This window comes from Neovison vison, chromosome 10 (assembly GCF_020171115.1).
Source record: "Neovison vison isolate M4711 chromosome 10, ASM_NN_V1, whole genome shotgun sequence".
NCBI lineage: Eukaryota > Metazoa > Chordata > Mammalia > Carnivora > Mustelidae > Neogale > Neogale vison.
In genome coordinates, this window is record NC_058100.1 from 49013573 (window position 1) to 49023439 (window position 9867).

Here is a 9867-nt window from a genome sequence, read left to right on the forward strand (position 1 = left end):
TTCTTAGCACTATAGCCAAAGTGATCCCCACCTTTTTAATTTACCACTTTAATGTGAAAAAAATCTCACAAAGGTACAAAAAGCTACAAATGTCTAGTTTAACACATCCGTATGAGGTAAACACCCTTGTAACCACCACCCAGATCAAGAATGTGATGGGCCACCCGAGGCCCCTTCTGTGTGTCCCATCCCAACCACACAGTCCATCTGCACCCCCAACACGAAGCATTACCCTGACCTTAATAGCCCTCATTCCCTTGTGCTTCTTCGTGGTTTTAGCATCCACAAGGACATCCCCCCGTACTACAGCTCAGACTTGCCTACTTTTTAAAACTTGGTATGTGTTCTGAGTCTCTTTTAATCTCCAGGATCCCCTCCATCACTTTCTTTTCCTTCTTTTTTTCCTGTTGAAGAACCTGGGCCATGTGATCTGCATATTCTCCCCTAGAGCGGGTTTTTATAGCTTGAACACCAGGATGCATTTCAACACGTTCCTGCGTCCTCTTGATGTCCTGCACATTGAAAGCTGGATCCTGGGACCCCTCAGTGGCTCAGTCAGTTAAGCTTCTGCCTTGGGCTCAGGTCATGATCCCAGCGTCCTGGGATTGAGTCCCACATCGGGCTCCTTGCTCGGCAGGGAGCCTGCTTCTCCCTCTGCCTGCAGCTCCCCCTGCTTGTGCTCTCTCTCTCTCTCTCTCTCTGACAAGTAAATAAATAAAATCTAAAAACAAAACAAAACAACCAACACAAAAAACTCTAAGCTGTTTAAAAAAAAAAAAAAAGAAAAGAGAAAAAAAGCTGGATCCAAAGTCAGATCAGACTCTGGTCTCATTCCTTTGGCAAGCTGTGGTTTATTCTTTCAAGAGGAAACACATAAAGTCTGGCATTCATTCTTTTTGTTTTAAGGTTTTTAATAAATTTCATTTTTCAGCTTTCACTCTTTTTGATCTTAGCAGCCAATGACGCTTATTGCCTAAACCCATTCATTCATTAGGGTTTGCAAAATGGGCATATCCGAATTGCATGATTTTGTTTCCATTTATTAGCTAGAATAATTGTATGAGGAGATGTTTCCTTCCATTAGTATTACAGTTGACATAGGAAAGGCAGGATATGTGCTTGGTTTATCTCGCAGATCTCCGGGTTCTCTTCTCCACTGCTTTGTTCTGGAGCTTCCCCCTCCCTGATCTCTTTTGTCCTCTTTTTTTTTTTTTTTTTTTAAATTTTTTCAATTTATTTATTTTCAGAAAAACAATATTCATTATTTTTTCACCACACCCAGTGCTCCATGCAATCTGTGCCCTCTATAATACCCACCACCTGGTACCCCAACCTCCCACACCCCCGCCATTTCAAACCCCTCAGATTGTTTTTCAGAGTCCATAGTCTCTCATGATTCACCTCCCCTTCCAATTTCCCCCAACTCCCTTCTCCTCTCTAACACTCCTTGTCCTCCATGATAATTGTTATGCTCCACAAATAAGTGAAACCATATGATAATTGACTCTCTCTGCTCGACTTATTTCACTCAGCAAAATCTCTTCTAGCCCCGTCCATGTTGATACAAAAGTTGGGTATTCATCCTTTCTGATGGAGGCATAATACTCCATAGTGTATATGGACCACATCTTCCTTATCCATTCGTCTGTTGAAGGGCATCTTGGTTCTTTCCATAGTTTGGCGACCGTGGCCATTGCTGCTATAAACATTGGGGGTACAGATGGCCCTTCTTTTCACATCTGTATCTTTGGGGCAAATACCCAGGAGTGCAATTGCAGGGTGATAGGGAAGTTCTATTTTTAATTTCTTGAGGAATCTCCACACTGTTCTCCAAAGAGGCTGCACCGACTTGCATTCCCACCAACAGTGTAAGAGGGTTCCCCTTTCTTCACATCCTCTCCAACACATGTTGTTTGCTGTTTTGTTAATTTTGGTCATTCTAACTGGTGTAAGGTGATATCTCAATGTGGTTTTAATTTGAATCTCCCTGAGGGCTAATGATGATGAACATTTTTTCATGTGTCTGATAGCCATTTGTATGTCTTGATTGGAGAAGTGTCTGTTCATATCTTCTTCCCATTTTTTGATATGTTTGCCTGTTTCGTGTGTGTTGAGTTTGAGGAGTTCATTATAGATCCTGGATATCAACCTTTTGTCTGTACTGTCATTTGCAAATATCTTCTCCCATTCCATGGGTTGCCTCTTTGTTTTTTTGACTGTTTCCTTTGCTGTGCAGAAGCTTTTGATTTTGATGAAGTCCCAAAAGTTTATTTTCGCTTTTGTTTCCTTTGCCTTTGGAGACATAGCTTGAAAGAAGTTGCTGTGGCTGATATCGAAGAGATTACTGCCTATGTTCTCCTCTAGGATTCCGATGGATTCCTGTCTCACGTTGAGGTCTTTTATCCATTTTGAGTTGATCTTTGTGTACGGTGTAAGAGAATGGTTGAGTTTCATTCTTCTACATATAGCTGTCCAGTTTTCCCAGCACCATTTATTGAAGAGACTGTCTTTTTTCCACTGTATATTTTTTCCTGTTTTGTCGAAGATTAATTGACCATAGAGTTGAGGGTCCATATCTGGGCTCTCTACTCTCAATTGATGCAGAAAAAGCATTTGACAAAATCCAGCATCCGTTCCTGAATAAAACGCTTCAAAGTATAGGGATAGAGGGAACATTCCTGAACCTCATCAAATCTATCTATGAAAGACCCACAGCAAATATCATCCTCAATGGGAAAAAGCTTGCAGCCTTCCCGTTGAGATCAGGAACAAGACAAGGATGCCCACTTTCACCACTCTTGTTCAACATAGTATTAGAAGTCCTAGCAACAGCAATCAGACAACAAAGAGAAATAAAAGGTATCCAAATTGGTAATGAAGAAGTCAAACTCTCTCTCTTCACAGATGACATGATTCTTTATATGGAAAACCCAAAAGACCCCACCCCCAAACTACTAGAACTCATACAGCAATTCAGCAACGTGGCAGGATACAAAGTCAATGTGCAGAAATCAGGGGCTTTCTTATACACTAACAATGAAAATACAGAAAGGGAAATTAGGGAATCGATTCCATTTACTATAGCACCAAGAACAATAAGATACCTGGGAATAACCCTAACCAAAGAGGTAAGGGATCTGTACTCGAGGAACTACAGAACACTCATGAAAGAAATTGAAGAAGACACAAAAAGATGGAAGACCATTCCATGCTCTTGGATCGGAAGAATAAACATTGTTAAAATGTTTATACTGCCTAGAGCAATATATACTTTTAATGCCATTCTGATCAAAATTCCACCGGTATTCTTCAAAGAGCTGGAGCAAATAATCCTAAAATTTGTATGGAATCAGAAGAGACCCCGAATTGCTAAGGAAATGTTGAAAAACAAAAACAAAGCTGGGGGCATCAAGTTACCTGATTTCAAGCTTTATTACAAAGCTGTGATCACCAAGACAGCATGGTACTGGCATAAAAACAGACACATAGACCAGTGGAACAGAGTAGAGAGCCCAGATATGGACCCTCAACTCTATGGTCAATTAATCTTTTGTCCTCTTTTGACTCTGCCCCCAGAAACTTCTCTTGAGGTAGGACTATGCTCAGAAATGGAGAATAACTGTTGACTATTTTGTGGCTCTTCTGTCCTCAGGTCCTGTCCCTTTCCTCTGCAAATATGTCAATACCCTGCAGGTCTTGTGGCTTTGGGTGATTGGTTTCTTTCTACTTCTCTTTTGGGGTTTGTGAGAATTCCTAGTCACCTAATTTTGAGGGAAATATTGTCCAAGTGTTCATAGTTTTCATTCCAGTCTCTCTTTCAGTTGTTATGTGGGGATTCAGAAATGTCCAGAAATACTATCCTGCCATGGCAGCCGCCATCTTTCCAGAGTGCTCCTTCTGAAACCTGCCAGATGGCACCACTTCTCAAAAGTCTGGAAATGCGGCACCTGGGTGGCTTAATTTGTTACGCCATCAGACTCTTCATTTTGGCTCCGGTCATGAACTCATGGGTCATGATCTCATGAGTTGTGAGATGGAGCCCCGAGTAAGTCTCCTCACTTATCATGGAGTCTGCTGGAGATTCTTTCCCTCTCTCTCCCCACAAGCCCCTCCCTCCATTCAGGTACATTCTCTCTGTCTCTCAAATTTAAAAAAAAAAAGTCCAGAAATGACTTCCCATTTCACTCAAAGTAAAAGTCGAAATCTCTACAAAGGGTTATGAGGCCCTGTAGGATCAAGGCCTCTCTGGTACTCACCCCTCAGACCCTTTCTTGTGCTTTTCTCCTGTCTGTGCTCTCGGCTCTGGCTCCACGGGCATCCTTGCTGTTCCTCGAACATGCCACGCCTCTTCCCATCTGAGCCTTTGCTCTAGCAGTTTCCTCTACCTCAGTCACTCTTCCCTCAGAGGGAACTAACTCAACCTCTTCCTTCAAGACTTCAACCTCGCTTTCTCCATGACTTCTGTCGTGATAGGAGCCTCCTCATGGGCGCTCCCCATCCCATTTTCTCTTCCACTCTCTCTTCTTTCCAGAGTATTTCACACCTTCTAACACTAAACATGTCACTATATTATGATGTTACTATGTATTATCTATCTTCCCCTTGCTGGAATATAAAACCCATGAAAGCAGGAATGTCAAGTCGGCTTTGTTCTTTTATGTCTACTGAGTGCCCAGAGCAAGGTCTGGCAGCAGATGTTGGTGGTTAATAAGTGCGTGGATGAATAAATAAATGAAGCAGCCCGCCGCTGGGGAGCAACGTAGGGGCCGAGTCACGACCTCCAGCACCCTCCTGCCCTCCTCCCTTTGGATGCCCCGGTCTGCAAGCCGATTGTCTGAATGAGTACCGAGCGCAGCCCCACAGTTTGTCCTTGAGCCTCAAGGATTATCAGAAGGCAAGCGGTGTCAGAAACATTCTTTCTAGGACTTCTGAGCTAAGCCTGAGCCAGAAATAGCTCCCCAGCCATGTGCCTTCTAGCATTTCAGCACATCTGCTCCTCATCCCACTGGAAGAGCAGGGAAGCCCGGAGGGCAGAAAAAGAGAGACAACACCAGAGGGGCTCACAAGTAGGCAAGAAGAGGACAGTGCGTGACAGTCAGCCTGCCCCTGGGCGCCAGCCTGGGCCCAGCTGCATGCTGGGCTGTTCTGAAATCCCGTAACCTGAATCACTCGCGTCCTTGCCCCTTTCCATGGAATTCCTGACTTTTATTTACTTGGTGTTCTCCGCTGAGTCTCAGGGAACAGACGTCACATGGCCCCTCTTCTAGCTATTCCAGCCTAACTAACAAAGTCAGGACCAACCCACGCAAGCACTGGGCTCACTGGTCTTACTTTCTAACCAAACCTAGTAGGTCTCAGGCAAGCAGGGTCCCCGCCCTCCTCTCCTTCCCTAAGAACAAAGAAACCTAAGGTGGGAGCCATTTCAACAGGGAAGTCCTGCCCCAGACAGTCTCTCTGAAACTCTAATTAGTCTTGAAAAATGCTCCCTGAGCTCAGGCGCCTGAAGGATCATTGCCCAATCAGCAGATTGCAAGCCTATGGCCAGGGCCAAGAAAACAGGTAGAAGGCCAAATCTGAGGCCTTTTCCAGCCCCACACTTAGGATCTCAACTCTTTCCTTCAGCTCTTTTTTTATTCTGCTGGAAACTGCCAACACAGCAACCAAGATTAGCTTCCAGACTCTCTCTGCATTGTCACGGGTGGGATTGTGTCCACGCCTCCCCTTGGGCCTTCCTGGAGGCAGCAGGAGCAGCCCTTGAAGCGCTTCCTTCTCTTCTTTTGTCCCGTCTTCATTCCCAGCTGGTGGATGCATATTTCTTAACCAGTGCAAATGAGTGGGCTCCACTTGCATCAACTAAGAATGAGCCAAGAACCCTCAAAGCACAGAAACCTGAGATTCCGATCATCTCTCAAGTTCTCCAAAGTTCCCTTTGAACTCGGACCAAATGTTCAGTGGTCCCCTGTCCCCACCAGCCACCAGGGGCCCCCAACTCCTCTGAGAAAGACACTACTGGGCACCAGACATAGGACATAAGACATCTTACTTATTCCATGTAACCCCTAAAGATAAATACCATTGTGCCCATTGTATACGTAAGAACACTGAATTCAGTTTGGTGGTGTGGCTTATGCAAAGTCATTCAATTCAGAAAAGGCCCCATCTGTTTTGACTACCTTTTGGGGTTTTCCAGCAAGCCTGGACAGTTGTGTTCTCTGTGTTTAAAGGTGACAGGGACACCGACTTCTGTGTTTCTGAAATGTTATGGAAATAGGACTTCCAGATATTCCAGACGTCCACCGTGCATCCTGGTGTCCCCAGGAGAGTTCTGATATCACTGTGTATAATTTTTTTTAGATTGTTTTTTATTCATTTATTTGACACACCGAGATAACAAGTAGGCAGAGAGGCAGGCGGCGGGGTGGGGTGGGGTGGGGTGGAGGAAGGCTCCCTGCTGAGCAGAGAGCCCGATATGGAGCTCGATCCCTGGACCCTGAGATCATGACCTGAGCTGAAGGCAGAGGCTTTAACCCACTGAACCACCCACACATCCCATCACTGTGTATTATTAACAGTCCTCTTTTTTCAAAATCATCTTCATTTGGATAATAAGTGGCATCGTCCCCCTATCCAAAGGAACAAAGGAGTAGGAAAATGGAAAAAAGAAGAAGAAGAAGAAGAAGAAGAAGAAGAAGAAGAAGAAGAAGAAGAATTACTCAACAGATCCCTGAGCAGCTGGCATAGAAAGGCCTCAATAGGGCTTTGAGGTGCTCAGGGTTTGCCTTACCCCAACTTCTCTTGCTGGCTTTGCCTCATGCGTTCCCTTCCACACTGCTTTTACTTCTCCTTGCACAATGCTGGAACTATGACCTACAGGACAAGAGGAAATGAGATCAGCATGCCAGAGGGTTCTCAGTACCCCTAGATGACCCTTCCTGTGGATCCCCACATTGCTGAAAATAAACTAAGCCTCTGTTCAAGTGACCTGTGTCTTTCCAACCCTAACAGATAAAGGACACTCCCGTGGAGAGAAATCTGAAAGATCACCAAGGTTTTGAATGTCCTACAAGGAAGGAAAATAGGAATGTCTTTGACCAAAGTTTTCACGCCACATCAGAGCTTCACCAGACACTCTCTTCCATCCTATAGTGAAGTGACACAGTGGATTGAGCAGGTGTTTAGCCGTCAAAGATTCAAATTGGATGCTAGCTTACCTGCTAATGACTTGGGTGATCTTGGATCAGTTCATCAACCTCTCTGAGCTTAAGCTTTCTAATTCATCAGAAAAACGGGTATGAGAACGCCTACTTTGCAATGCAATTGCAGGATTTCAGATGAGATTATGGATAAAATGTCCCACATATAAAGGCACTTATTTTATCATTTTTAAGATTATTTATTTATTTATTTGCCAGAGAGAGAGAGAGAGAGAGAGGGAAAGCACAAGAGAAAGCATAAGCAGGGAGAGCAGCAGAGGGAGACAGAGAAGCAGACTCCCCGCTGAGCAAGAACCCTGGTGTGGGGCTCGATCCCAGGACCCCAGGATCATGACCTGAGCCGAAGGCAGACACTTAACTGACTGAGCCTCCCAGGCATCCTAAGAGGCATTTATTTATTGACAGTGATGATGATGTTGGTGTTGAGGATGAGGTTGATGATGACGATGAAAGCCATCTCTCACTGAAGGTGACATAGGAATGTTAATCTCAGGGTATGGAGGAAATACTCCAAAGGCATAAACTCCAAAAAGAGTAACCAATAAATATTTGTCAAGCAGTCAGCACTCTTGAGAAGAAAGGGTTCAATTAGTTAACCAATTCAAACTAAACTGCGATTTATTTGGCCACTAGTGTGTGCCAAATAAGATAACGGAAACTGAGGATTACAGGGATGTCTATTAATGAGTTCACGCTGTCCAGGTGCTCAAGGCCAAATGGAGGGTCTGGGTTCAAGGGGGACATGTGTCCCCACTTTGCTACGATCTCAAGCAGTTTCAAAATACTGTCAGGGCAGAGAGGATGAGACAGGCCGTTTTGCTTAGCAGGTGCAAAGACCTCGAGGAAGAGTAGGCAAAGGAACTGACTCTTCCTAGCTAGGCAGGATTTCTAGGCATCTGACAGCACGTTTACATTCTAAGCTGGGAAAATTCAGTTCCATTCTTCACTCTGCAAAGAAGACAAGTTGTTTCCCAAAAATGAGGATGAAGGAGTCTCCTCCATACTCCTCTTCCACTTTCTCATATGAAGTCAGTGGCCAAGTCTAAAACTGAATACGCAATCTGAAAGCCACAGAGACCCGAGACTGAAAAAGAGCTTTCATGCAGAAATTAATCAAGACTTGGATACAAATACATGTCACATATTAAAAAAAAAAAATGTTTCAACTTCATCGAGTTAACTATGAGACATTTAACGGAAAACAAGGCATTGAATCACAAAATCAAAGCAGGAAACATGACTTATCAGAGGTAAAAGAGAAACTTTACTTGAGATATGTCCCTGCTGAGAAATATTATCAATCAAGGTCATAGTCTGGAAAGAGGGATTAACAAATTCATTCATTAGCCTTCTGCTTCTACTTCTATTATGCTTCTACTTGTTTAAAGTAGGTTAGAGCTTCTTGGTTAAATAAACAGATAAGCAATTGGCTCTGGGATAGAAAATGAAACCAGTGAGGTGCCTGGGTGGCTCAGTGGGTTAAAGCCTCTGCCTTCAGTTCAGGTCATGATCCCAGAGTCCTGGGATCAAGTCCTGCCTCAGGCTCTCTGCTCAGTTGGGAGCCTGCTTCCCCCTTTCTCTCTGCCTGCCTCTCTGCCTACTTGTGATCTCTGTCTGTCAAATGAATAAATAAAGTCTTTAAAAAAAAAAAAAAACCAAGTCACGATTTAGTCCAATTGTTCTTCTTTATATATTAGATGGTAGACCATGAGGTGTTTCTGTGTCTACTACTGCCCTCCTTGTCCATTTTCCCTTTTTTTGCCCTAAGTCCGAAGCCATAGTTGTCAGGTGGGGAGATTGCAGCCCAGATTTGGTCCAGGGCAACCCCACAAAGCAAAAAATTAACCAGCCCCATATGTCAATGGTGCTGAGATTAGGAAACTTTGGACCAAATCTGGGTAAATTGAGAAAGGCTTTGCAAAGAAAAAATGGAAGATGGGATTCAGAAAATTAGTACCTTTCTTCATCATGATAATGTAGGAGAGTATTCATACAGGCAGGTACTTAAAACCAAAGCTCTTACAGCATTTTGAGAGAAGTAGCAGGATAAGGGCAGCTCCTGGCTTCCCAGATCAGAGATTCCATGGCTGCTGCTCAGGTCTTTCAGTGATGAGAGTTTATGAACTCCAAACTGAGTCATCAAGGATTTCTTTTTCTGATTAGTGAATTTGTTTATCTGAGATTTTTAAGCAGTAAAATAATTATGCCATGTATTTTTGGATATATCTGTATCTAAACATATATAGCAATTCTGTTTTATTAAAAAGAACTACACTATGAAAATAACTTCAATATCCATCAGTGGAGGGCTGCTGATATAGATTATGGTACATATCTTTATATCAGAGTATCTGTGTATCCGTTAAAAATAACAAAGAAAAACAAAATGGAAATATGACATGCTGTAAGGGATTTGCCTTAAAATCCTACAATGAGATTTTTAAAGTGGAAGAATAGATTTTAAAATAGGCAAATTATCAATTGCTAAAGATGGGTTGAGGTTATATGAGAGGTTAAATTTTCTATACACTAGTTTTGGGCCACGGAGGTGGCTCAGCTAATAAGCATCATACTCTTGGTTTCAGCTGGGGTCGTGATCTCAAGGTCATGAGATCCAGCCCCAAGCCTGGCTCCGTGCTCACTGTAGAATCTG